The 14,108-nt window shown below is 47.3% G+C and overlaps 1 pseudogene; it reads left to right on the forward strand.

Annotated features, from left to right (window-relative positions):
* The window catches only part of LOC142292436 (V-set domain-containing T-cell activation inhibitor 1-like), a 50,592-nt pseudogene extending 41,453 nt beyond the window's left edge, over positions 1-9,139 (forward strand).
* Positions 9,140-14,108: the final 4,969 nt, after the last annotated feature.

The following is a 14,108-nucleotide window of genomic DNA, read 5'->3' on the forward strand; positions in this document are numbered from 1 at the left end:
ATGGTCTGTGCATTAAGACCTCCCTAAAGTTACTAAGAAAAGCAATGACGTGTTAAAGTTAACCCCTGTCGTGCTGACCAAGAACGTCTTAACATCTGTTCCTGGGTTATTTGACAACAGGCAGCATGAAAGGTGACTAGTGTAAATCACACTGCACAGACATCAAAGACTTCTGCTATTCATCTACACTCATGAACTGTGGTTTATCAACATTGGCTATGGACTTTGCAATAAAAAATAAAGTTTATGGACTTTGATCTAACAATGATAAACGCAATATGGGACTGTATAAATTGGTAACCATCCATTTTTATCAAAGGATTTATTTCTAAGAGACTGTGTTTATGCCGGATTACATCGGAGATAAGAAGACATCAACTCAGAGGACATCATATGGTGACCGGATTTGGTTTTTGCATTTTTTTTAGGTCTAGCGAAGTATAGTTATATACATTTTTATATGATTGATCAGTCACAGCCTGTCATAACATGAATCCACATTATTATATTATTGAACTTACATGAATAATGCAAATTAATTATTCTTCATCATTATTATTGATATTAATCCGCTATTGACAAATAAGGAAAGAAGTTTTGTTATTTTAATGATGTATTAATTAATTTTCGGGGTTGCTCCACCCACTTCAAGGGGGAATTGTAAAATGATTAAAATTAATACATCTAGTTATCAAATATTTCATAGTAAGACATATACGTTCATAGTTCTGTTTATGTTGGAGGGCATAGGTTATTAATAAGGTTTATAAGGGTAAATATGCCCATATTGAATATACTTGAGTGCTGAGCATGAAGGGATATATTTAAATCCTTCCCGAAGCTTTCCGAAGTTTCCAGAAGGTTACGTAATATGGAACTATATTCAACTGTGTTACACTAGAATGCCCTATATGGACTGAGCAGCTGGTATATAATACACGATGGAGGGGGCTACGGGGCGCTCTCCACACTGCCTGCTGTGAGAAGACTCCAGTGCTGCAAGATATGACACATTGTCCAGCCTAAGAGATGACATCTCCTGCATTGCCGTTCAGGACCCAAAGAAAGATGGGTAAAGACTTTCCATTGATCATTATGGACTAAATGAACTCTTATTTTTGCGTAAGCTATCAAAGTATATTATTTTTTCCTTTCTGTAACTGAACCCTGGCAACCATTTTTAAATAGATAAAATACATTTATTTTTTACATTTTTGAGGTCTTTTCATTCATGCGCCTTTACGTATTTGAAGAAAAATATATTTAAGAGTATATTTTTTTTAACACACCCCAGCACAGGCATCCTCCTGGCATTATAGACCTCCTACACCCCAGCACAGGCATCCTCCTGGCATTATAGACCTCCTACACCCCAGCACAGGCATCCTCCCGGCATTATAAACCCCCTACACCCCAGCACAGGCATCCTCCTGGCATTATAGACCCCCTACACCCCAGCACAGGCATCCTCCTGGCATTATAGACCCCCTACACCCCACCACAGGCATCCTCCTGGCATTATAGACCCCCTACACCCCACCACAGGCATCCTCCTGGCATTATAGACCCCCTACACCCCACCACAGGCATCCTCCTGGCATTATAGACCCCCTACACCCCACCACAGGCATCCCACTGGCATTATACACCCCCTGCACCCCACCACAGGCATCCTCCTGGCATTATAGACCCCCTACACCCCAGCACAGGCATCCCACTGGCATTATAGACCCCCTACACCCCACCACAGGCATCCTCCTGGCATTATAGACCCCCTACACCCCAGCACAGGCATCCCACTGGCATTATACACCCCCTGCACCCCACCACAGGCATCCTCCTGGCATTATAGACCCCCTACACCCCAGCACAGGCATCCCACTGGCATTATAGACCCCCTACACCCCACCACAGGCATCCCCCTGGCATTATAGACCTCCTACACCCCACCACACGCATCCTCCTGGCATTATACACCCCCTACACCCCACCACAGGCATCCTCCTGGCATTATAGACCCCCTACACCCCAGCACAGGCATCCTCCTGGCATTATAGACCCCCTACACCCCACCACAGGCATCCTCCTGGCATTATAGACCCCCTACACCCCAGCACAGGCATCCTCCTGGCATTATAGACCCCCTACACCCCACCACAGGCATCCTCCTGGCATTATAGACCCCCTACACCCCACCACAGGCATCCTCCTGGCATTATAGACCCCCTACACCCCAGCAAAGGCATCCTCCTGGCATTATAGACCTCCTACACCCCACCACAGGCATCCTCCTGGCATTATAGACCCCCTACACCCCACCACAGGCATCCTCCTGGCATTATAGACCCCCTACACCCCAGCACAGGCATCCCACTGGCATTATAGACCCCCTACACCCCACCACAGGCATCCTCCTGGCATTATACACCCCCTGCACCCCACCACAGGCATCCTCCTGGCATTATAGACCCCCTACACCCCACCACAGGCATCCTCCTGGCATTATAGACCTCCTACACCCCACCACAGGCATCCTCCTGGCATTATAGACCCCCTACACCCCAGCACAGGCATCCCACTGGCATTATACACCCCCTACACCCCACCACAGGCATCCCCCTGGCATTATAGACCCCCTACACCCCACGGCATCCCCCTGGCATTATAGACCTCCTACACCCCAGCACAGGCATCCTCCTGGCATTATAGACCCCCTACACCCCAGCACAGGCATCCTCCTGGCATTATAGACCCCCTACACCCCACCACAGACATTCTCCTGGCATTATAGACCCCCTACACCCCAGCACAGGCATCCTCCTGGCATTATAGACCCCCTACACCCCAGCACAGGCATCCTCCTGGCATTATAGACCCCCTACACCCCACCACAGACATTCTCCTGGCATTATAGACCCCCTACACCCCAGCACAGGCATCCTCCTGGCATTATAGACCTCCTACACCCCAGCACAGGCATCCTCCTGGCATTATACACCCCCTACACCCCCACGGCATCCCCCTGGCATTATAGACCTCCTACACCCCAGCACAGGCATCCTCCTGGCATTATAGACCCCCTACACCCCAGCACAGGCATCCTCCTGGCATTATAGACCCCCTACACCCCACCACAGACATTCTCCTGGCATTATAGACCCCCTACACCCCAGCACAGGCATCCTCCTGGCATTATAGACCCCCTACTCCCCAGCACAGGCATCCCCCTGGCATTATAGACCCCCTACACCCCAGCACAGGCATCCTCCTGGCATTATAGACCTCCTACACCCCAGCACAGGCATCCTCCTGGCATTATAGACCTCCTACACCCCAGCACAGGCATCCTCCTGGCATTATAGACCTCCTACACCCCAGCACAGGCATCCCCCTGGCATTATAGACCTCCTACACCCCAGCACAGGCATCCCCCTGGCATTATAGACCTCCTACACCCCAGCACAGGCATCCTCCTGGCATTATAGACCTCCTACACCCCAGCACAGGCATCCTCCTGGCATTATAGACCTCCTACACCCCAGCACAGGCATCCTCCTGGCATTATAGACCTCCTACACCCCACCACAGGCATCCTCCCGGCATTATAAACCCCCTACACCCCAGCACAGGCATCCTCCTGGCATTATAGACCCCCTACACCCCAGCACAGGCATCCTCCTGGCATTATAGACCCCCTACACCCCACCACAGGCATCCTCCTGGCATTATAGACCCCCTACACCCCACCACAGGCATCCTCCTGGCATTATAGACCCCCTACACCCCACCACAGGCATCCTCCTGGCATTATAGACCCCCTACACCCCAGCACAGGCATCCTCCTGGCATTATAGACCCCCTACACCTCACCACAGGCATCCCCCTGGCATTATAGACCTCAAATTCTCCGAAGGCTAAAGATGTGAAGCCCGTGTCACCTGTCTCCTGAGTCCCAGCCCCTCCATCTTTTGGCGCACTGCCCTCCGGACCGGAGGTGATGACGACAACAGGTGACGGGAATGACGTCACACCTGCCAGGATCCCATACATTCTAGCATCTACCACTTGTACCGCACACTGCAGCCTCTTTAGCGCATGCACAGCACAAACTGGCGGAAAATTTTAAAAAATGACGGACGGTGTTTTTTTTCTGCCGGATGCTGTGGACGGCAGAGAATAGTGCAGCGTCCCATGGGGCAGGTGGTTAACCTACTCATTGCTGGGCCTTTTCAGGTCGGGTCAGGCAGTGTCACGGGTGCCCTTGCCCAGTTCTGTTGCCCTGAGGCGTACAGTAAATGGTGGGGGAAGTGGGGTATTGGGGAGAGTTTGTCGTGACGCTACCTGTGGTATGCGGCCAGTAGTAGCCGCCGCTACCGGGATCCTCTCCGGGGCAGGTGTTACAGCAGCCGGGATGGTGTCGCTCCCCACAGGCAGAGCAGGCCCCGGGTGGATGATGAGGGTTATAGTGGCCGTTGGCGCCTAAGCGCTGGGCAGCGGCGCCAGTAAGAACGAGCCAACACAGTCTCTGCGGGTTCAGGGTGTAGTTTACTCACAACTGCAGCTGCCGGTCACTGCCATGAAGGGCTCAGGTCGATTCCGGATCCACGGGAGGTCAGAACCGGTCCGGTAGTCTGTGGGCCCTTCCTTGCTGCGCTTTTTAGTGCGGGTCCCTGTGACTTGAAGCACTGAGAGTCCCTCCCGTACTAGGTAGAGTACTGTTCCCTATGCCAGGAGCGGGGATTCCCTTGAGTCTGACCGTGATCGAGGCCCGGGAATCCTAGGTGCCACTTGGCTCTGGAAACTTGTGTGGTCGGAGAAGCGTGGAACCTCTCCATGCAGCAGAATCTGGTGATGCAACGAGGTATGACACCCCCGCTAGCGTTTTGCACCCTGAACAGCGCTGGTCCCGGGAGAACTGACACGGTATCCTCCACAGCGACCATTAAACGCCTATGTCCCACAGGAGCTACCAGGAAAGACGTCCGCTCACTGTCACTCCTACTGGAGAACTCCCCAAATTTACTGTGTGTGACTCCTAACTCCCCCTGGTGTCCGCTCCTCCCCTCACCCAGGTCCTAAGCCAGTGGATTGGAGCCCCTGTTGTGATGAATGCCACACTGTTGGAAACCCCTTTTATACCTGACCCTAGCTCAGTCCCCAGTGGGGAAAAGGGCAACCCATGTGTGTATGTGGTTGTGGATGGTGAAACCGGCACCGACCTCCTTTGGATCCATGATCAGCACCACACCCTAAGTAGGGTGCAATACCCTGTGGCGACCTGAGCCTCAGGGGCGCCACAAAAGTGCCAAGTGTTAATGGCATCCAAGCCCGTGGGCCACATGTATGTAAAGCCAGGAAACCTCTTCCAGGCACAGGACACACCGGCTCTCCTCGTAGATATAGATGATCCATAAAGGCTCCAGCCTCTACCACCGCCCTCCGGATGGAGGAGTCATTATACGATAAGTAATACCTCAGTGAGCACCTCCTGATCAAGACCTCCTGATATCTGACAGCTCCTCCACAATTCCTGGGGGTCTCTGTGATCCCGGTGGTGATATGTCTGATCTCCAGATAATATGGGGTCTCATGTACATCCCCCATCCCCCCAGGGGTCTGATATCGGCTGTTGTAACCTGTAACATTTGTTTTCAGTTTTTACCAACCTGGAAATTACGAACATCTCCCGGACCACCCTGCGCTGCGCATCCCCCAGCTGGTACCCCAAACCCAGTGTCACCTGGATGAATGCGACCTCCGGAGCGGACCTCACCGCATTCTCCAACACGACCTATGAGCCCGGCCTCAGCGGCATCGTCAGGGTCACCTCTGACTTCAAGGAGATCAAAGAGAAGGAACATTATAAATGTGTCATACGGAATAAGCTGGCGTGTGCCGAGGGGAACGCGGTAATGACAGGTGAGTAACAGGGTGGGACGTGACTGTGCGCAAGCGGAGTGCGATACATGACGAGATATTAGACGGATGACATCACAGGCCGTTAATGTAAGGGTGATGACATCACTGTGCAGTGTATATACTGTATGTACATAATAGGCATCATAGACTGGTGATATCACAGGCCGCTAATGTAAGGGTGATGACATCACTGTGCAGTGTATATATACTGTATATACATAATAGGTAGCATCATAGACCGGTGACATCACAGGCCGCTAATGTAAGGGTGATGACATCACTGTGCAGTGTGTATATACTGTATGTACATAATAGGCATCATAGACTGGTGACATCACAGGCCGCTAATGTAAGGGTGATGACATCACTGAGCAGTGTGTATATACTGTATATACATAATAGGTAGCATCATAGACCGGTGACATCACAGGCCGCTAATGTAAGGGTGATGACATCACTGAGCAGTGTGTATATACTGTATATACATAATAGGCATCATAGACCGGTGACATCACAGGCCGCTAATGTAAGGGTGATGACATCACTGAGCAGTGTGTATATACTGTATATACATAATAGGTAGCATCATAGACCGGTGACATCACAGGCCACTAATGTAAGGGTGATGACATCACTGAGCAGTGTGTATATACTGTATATACATAATAGGTAGCATAGACTGGTGACATCACAGGCCGCTAATGTAAGGGTGATGACATCACTGTGCACTGTATATATATACTGTATATACATAATAGGTAGCATCATAGACCGGTGACATCACAGACTCATAACTGTCAAAATGAGAGCATTGACGTCCGCCTACGACGTTCCCAGGCAAGGTTATGGCCAATATTCCCTTTTGGGATTTATTTTGACTCCAGCCAGGGGAGGAGCAGTGCTCCCTCTGAGGTCACTAAGGTAGGAGGGGACAGGGATTGAGCCAAGTTGATAACCTCAGTGCAGCCATTTATTAGCTGTTCTTTGCCGGGGGTCACGTGTGGATACACCTGTGGGAAAGTTCCTGGAATCCTGGTCTACAGCGCTCCCCTGTGGCCAGATGCACAAGGTAACCGGGAGCCCTTCAAGCATCGGCACAGTAGAATAGCGGCCTCCTTGCTTATTGTCGGGCAATTCCATAATTGGCCAGACTATAAGAGGGGCGCTAGAGAGCGCGTCACGTGCTCTGTCTGTCGGTCGGACGGGTGGTGGAAAGGAAGGACGTAATTCCCGCTTCCTATACCCCCCTTGTGTGACATATTCCTGACATCACTGTACAGTGTATATATATATATATATATATATATATATATATATATATACTGTATATACATAATAGGCATCATAGATTTGATGACATCACAGGCCACTAATATAAGGGTGATGACATCACTGTGCAGTTTATATATAGGGATATAGATATAATAGGTATCATCATAGACCGGTGACATCACAGGCTCCTAATATGAGGATGATGACATCATGGTGCGCAGTATATACAGTTGAAACCAGAAGTTTTATCCTGGCTTTTTTCTGTGTATTTTGGAGTAATGGCTTCTTCCTGGCAGAGCGGCCTTTCACCCCATGTTGATACAGGACTCGTTTCACTGTGGATAATGTCACAATCTTACCAGCTTCCGCCAGCATCTTCACAAGGTCTTTTGCTTTTATTCTTGGGCGGTCCCATATTGTTTACAGGCAAATTACTCTTAAGCCTGCTTTACACCAGGCAATCTATCGGGCGATAGATCTTCGGGGTCACGGTTTTTGTGACGCACATCCTTCATCGCTGGCGACCTCGGCCTGTGTGACACCTCCTAGCGACGCAGTATCGCTCACAAATCGTGAGTCGGGTACTGCTCGTTAGGTTCCATAATATCGGTTACTTTAGTCGCCCATCGTTTCCGTGGTAGCACACGTCGCTCCGTGTGACACCACGGGAACGATGAGCAGCTCACCTGCCTCCCGCGGCCGCCGCCGGCTCTATGTGGAAGGAAGGAGGTGGGCGGGATGTTTACATCCTGCTCATCTCCGCCCCTCCGCTCTGATTGGCCGGCGGCCGTGTGACGTCACTGTGACGCCGAACGTCCCTCCCACTCCAGGAAGTGGACGTTCGCCGCCCACAGCGAGGTCGCACGAGAGGTAAGTATGTGTGACGGGGTTTAGTAACTTTGTGCGACACGGGCAGCGATTTGCCCGTGACGCAAAAAGGACGGGGGCGGGTACGATCGATTGTGAAATCGCACAATCGATCGTACCGTGTAAAGCAGGCTTTAGTGTATAGAAACTTTTGACATTGCAGAAAGTAATAAAAATGCCTGAAAGCATTATCACAATGTCTCATTACTCTGCCATTTGACGAATAGAAATAATTTTGATTCCTAATTGACTGAAAAGCGGAGAAAAACCTGCAGATGTGTCTGTATAGAGAGCAGAGGGAAAAACCTGCAGATGTGTCTTTATAGAGAACGGAGGGAAAAACCTGCAGATGTGTCTGTATAGAGAGCGGAGGGAAAAACCTGCAGATGTGTCTGTATAGAGAGCAGAGGGAAAAACCTGCAGATGTGTCTTTATAGAGAGCGGAGGGAAAAACCTGCAGATGTGTCTGTATAGAGAGCAGAGGGAAAAACCTGCAGATGTGTCTTTATAGAGAACGGAGGGAAAAACCTGCAGATGTGTCTGTATAGAGAGCGGAGGGAAAAACCTGCAGATGTGTCTGTATAGAGAGCGGAGGGAAAAACCTGCAGATGTGTCTTTATAGAGAGCGGAGGGAAAAACCTGCAGATGTGTCTGTATAGAGAGCGGAGGCAAAACCTGCAGATGTGTCTGTATAGAGAGCAGAGGGAAAAACCTGCAGATGTGTCTGTATAGAGCACGAAGCGAAAAACCTGCAGATGTGTCTGTATAGAGATCGGAGGGAAAAACCTGCAGATGTGTCTGTATAGAAAGTGGAGGGAAAAACCTGCAGATGTGTCTGTATAGAGAGCGGAGGAAACTTCTGGTTCCAACTGTATGTGTCCTGTGTTCCGCCTTTCTCTGATGCTCTTATCTGACTCCAGTTCTGTTCATCCCACGTTTTTCATTTATTTATTTTATAGCCTCAGGTCTGAAGACATCGGTACACCTAGCAGTGACTGAATCAGCAGCAAAGACGCTGTCTCCTTCTCTCCACCTCCTGTGTCTGCTCGTCCTGCTCTGCCATCTTATACATGGAAACTAATAAATGACTCTTGTGACCAACAACTGAATATCCTATAATGGCGCCTAACAAGCTAATCATAAGATAACGTTATGCCTTGAGCCACCACTAGAGGGAGCTCACTACATACAGATTTATACAGCCACCACTAGAGGGAGCTCACTACATACAGATTTATACATCCACCACTAGAGGAAGCTCACTACATACAGATTTATACACCCACCACTAGAGAGAGCTCACTACATACAGATTTATACACCACCACTAGAGGGAGCTCACTACATACAGATTTATACAGTCACCACTAGAGGGAGCTCACTACATACAGATTTATACAGCCACCACTAGAGGGAGCTCACTACATACAGATTTATACAGTCACCACTAGAGGGGGCTCACTACATACAGATTTATACAGCCACCACTAGAGGGAGCTCACTACATACAGATTTATACAGTCACCACTAGAGGGAGCTCACTACATACAGATTTATACAGTCACCACTAGAGGGAGCTCACTACATACAGATTTATACAGCCACCACTAGAGGGAGCTCACTACATACAGATTTATACAGTCACCACTAGAGGGAGCTCACTACATACAGATTTATACAGCCACCACTAGAGGGAGCTCACTACATACAGATTTATACAGCCATCACTAGAGGAAGCTCACTACATACAGATTTATACACTCACCACTAGAGGGAGATCACTACATACAGATTTATACAGTCACCACTAGAGGGAGCTCACTACATACAGATTTATACAGCCACCACTAGAGGGAGCTCACTACATACAGATTTATACAGCCACCACTAGAGGGAGCTCACTACATACAGATTTATACAGCCACCACTAGAGGGAGATCACTACATACAGATTTATACAGTCACCACTAGAGGGAGCTCACTACATACAGATTTATACAGTCACCACTAGAGGGAGCTCACTACATACAGATTTATACAGCCACCACTAGAGGGAGCTCACTACATACAGATTTATACAGCCACCACTAGAGGGAGCTCACTACATACAGATTTATACAGACACCACTAGAGGGAGCTCACTACGTACAGATTTATACAGCCACCACTAGAGAGAGCTCACTACATACAGATTTATACAGACACCACTAGAGGGAGCTCACTACATACAGATTTATACAGTTACCACTAGAGGGCGCTCACTACATACAGATTTATACAGCCACCACTAGAGGGAGCTCACTACATACAGATTTATACATCCACCACTAGAGGAAGCTCACTACATACAGATTTATACAGCCACCACTAGAGGGCGCTCACTACATACAGATTTATACAGACACCACTAGGGGGAGCTCACTACATACAGATTTATACAGCCACCACTAGAGGGAGCTCACTACATACAGATTTACACAGTCACCACTAGAGGGCGCTCACTACATACAGATTTATACAGCCACCACTAGAGAGAGCTCACTACATACAGATTTATACAGACACCACTAGAGGGAGCTCACTACATACAGATTTATACAGCCACCACTAGAGAGAGCTCACTACATACAGATTTATACAGACACCACTAGAGGGAGCTCACTACATACAGATTTATACAGACACCACTAGAGGGAGCTCACTACACACAGAATTATACAGCCACCACTAGAGGGAGCTCACTACATACAGATTTATACAGTTACCACTAGAGGGAGATCACTACATACAGATTTATACAGCCACCACTAGAGGGAGCTCACTACATACAGATTTATACAGTCACCACTAGAGGGAGCTCACTACATACAGATTTATACAGCCACCACTAGAGGGAGCTCATTACATACAGATTTATACAGCCACCACTAGAGGAAGCTCACTACATACAGATTTATACAGTTACCACTAGAGGGAGATCACTACATACAGATTTATACAGCCACTACTAGAGGGAGCTCACTACATACAGATTTATACAGTCACCACTAGAGGGAGCTCACTACATACAGATTTATACAGCCACCACTAGAGGGAGATCACTACATACAGATTTATACAGCCACCACTAGAGGGAGCTCACTACATACAGATTTATACAGCCACCACTAGAGGGAGCTCACTACATACAGATTTATACAGCCACCACCAGAGGGAGCTCACTACATACAGATTTATACAGCCATCACTAGAGGGAGCTCACTACATACAGATATATACAGCCACCACTAGAGGGAGATCACTACATACAGATTTATACAGCCACCACTAGAGGGAGCTCACTACATACAGATTTATACAGCCACCACTAGAGGGAGCTCACTACATACAGATTTATACAACCATCACTAGAGGGAGCTCACTACATACAGATTTATACAGCCATCACTAGAGGGAGATCACTACATACAGATATATACAGCCACCACTAGAGGGAGATCACTACATACAGATTTATACAGCCACCACTAGAGGGAGCTCACTACATACAGATTTATACAGCCACCACTAGGGGGAGCTCACTACATACAGATCTATACAGCCACCACTAGAGGGAGCTCACTATATACAGATGTATACAATCTCCACTAGAGGGGGCTCACTACATACAGATTTATAGAGCCACCACTAGAGGGAGCTCACTATATACAGATGTATACAATCTCCACTAGAGGGGGCTCAGTGTATACATAATTATGCAGCCACCACTAGAGGGAGCTTATAATATTGAAAGATATACAGTCACTAGTAGGTGGAGCTTAGCAATAGTATAAAGTAGTAATACATTAATAGTAATAATAATAATGTCGGCAAGATGGACAATGTTGTGCATGTTATATCTGCAGAGAATTAAATTCATAATGGCATTAATATCTCCCACCTGTGACCTTCATGGGTCGTAGATATTCTGAAGATCAGGAATTTTCAGAAGTCACCAGGGGAGGTTGTGGTTGTGACTTTAATATGGTTATAGCACATTGTACCTTATTGCCATTGTCCATTCTGGAAGATGCAGCTCGCTGTGAGGCTGCTTTGTTTCCTAGTTGGACTGATTCCCTCCGCAAAGACCTGCGCTATTCCTGTGATATCAGGTCTACTCACTTTCTTTTGTATAGCCATTTTCTTATATGTAATTGTATATATTGCTTTCTTTTGGTCGCTTTGTAACATCTTTTGTATATTTTTATAAATGCCGCCTACGTTTCAAATTAAATATATAAAATGTTATATCTTTGTTCCTCTTGCTCTATAAACCACATCCCTGAAGCTTCATGGGGCCAAACATTACAGTACCGGGCATCCAATTGGCCTATATAAACGATTGGTGGTGGAAGATAGATTTTCCTTTGAATATTGCAGAGTTTACATTATAGAAGTATATGTATACAGTCATGACTGAAGGTGTTGGCACCCTTAAAATTGTTCCAGAAAATGAAGTATTTCTCCAACAAAATTATTACAATTTCTCATGACAAAATTGTTGTCCCCCTCAACTTAATATTTGGTTGCACCTTTTACCCTTTTGGAACAAAGGGGCGGGGCCTCAGCTAACAGAAAAATATTGCTTTCTGATAGTAGTTTTGTTGGCTGAGGCCCCGCCCCTTCTGGTCACATGGGTATGACATCAGCACAGGTCCTGTAAGGGAAAAAGTGAATCGTTTGTATAATACTTATGCAAAATTCTAACAGGGGCAGGGGATAACTATGAATTCCTCCCAGATATTATCTGATCCTCAGCTGCTGTCACTCAACAAGCTGATGATTTTATAAACTTTACTTTCTTGGATTTCAAAACCTAAACATCGGCGTTGAGCACTAAAGGTATATATAGAGTCAGCACTGGCCATAGGTTATATAGGAAAATCCTGGTGATTGGTGCGCTTTAAATACCCAGTGCCTCTCAGCTATAGGCTGAGAGGCACTTCCTAGGAGTGGGGTGCTGGCACTTTAAGAGAGGGGCAGCCATAGTATAAGGTGCCCTCTTTCACCATCCACACTGCCCCTCTGCACACTGTGCCCCCCATAAAGGTCCTGTATATTTTGACTCCATTGGAGCGCAGAAGTGACGTAAGCAGCGTGATCAGGTGACTTCATCTCGCTACTGCATGTCGCCTCTACCACTGTAGTGCCCTGCGGTGCCAGCACGCTACTCATCACACATGGAATTAAATGCAGAGGGACGGTGGTGATAGCGCTGCTCTCTGAGCCGGCGGTCAGATTAACAGCTGCATCAGGGAACTGGCTGAGCCCCGCTCCTGGGGCGTCAAATTCTGACCACTAAGACACCTTGGACCACACATGAGACAAGACGCTCTACTCGCCTTATGGAAGAAGACGTCAGACAGCAGTGTGGTCTCCTGCAATATACTGCAACTTATTTCACTGTAAAGACATTAAAATTAACCTCAAATTTTTTTATAAATACATCAATGCCAAGAGGAAAAAAAAAATAGTTTTGTCCCCATAAAAGATTATAACAGGATAATTATAGAGGACAAAAAAAGGCTGAGATATTAAACAGGCACTTTTCATCCGTGTTCACTAAGGAACTGAATGTTCCATTTCACAAAGCAAAAATCAAAGGGAATTGAGCTCAATAATTGACAGACCGCTGTATTAAAATACAGAGGTCTTTGTACAAACAAGAAAAAATGTGCATTGAAGACCAGTGTAATTAAAAAATATATTTTATTGAATTATTAAAAACACAAGAAAAAAGAAAATACCGCAAATAGCCACAAGGTGGCACTGCTCAAAAGATACAGGAAAATTTCAAAGCTAACATTACTAGTGCCAGGATGCTGATAATGAAGAATTGCTGCCATAATGAAAGATTATGCCACAGAGTTTAGGGGACAATCTGGCAAGAAGGGGACAATGTTCTTCTAAAATTCTAACTATTGTCTCCTCATTTCCTCAGTATTTACAGACTGTTGTAAGATGAATAGGGGTTGCTTTACAATGGTGGACATGGTCCAAGGCACAATGGT

This window comes from Anomaloglossus baeobatrachus, chromosome 2 (assembly GCF_048569485.1).
Source record: "Anomaloglossus baeobatrachus isolate aAnoBae1 chromosome 2, aAnoBae1.hap1, whole genome shotgun sequence".
NCBI lineage: Eukaryota > Metazoa > Chordata > Amphibia > Anura > Aromobatidae > Anomaloglossus > Anomaloglossus baeobatrachus.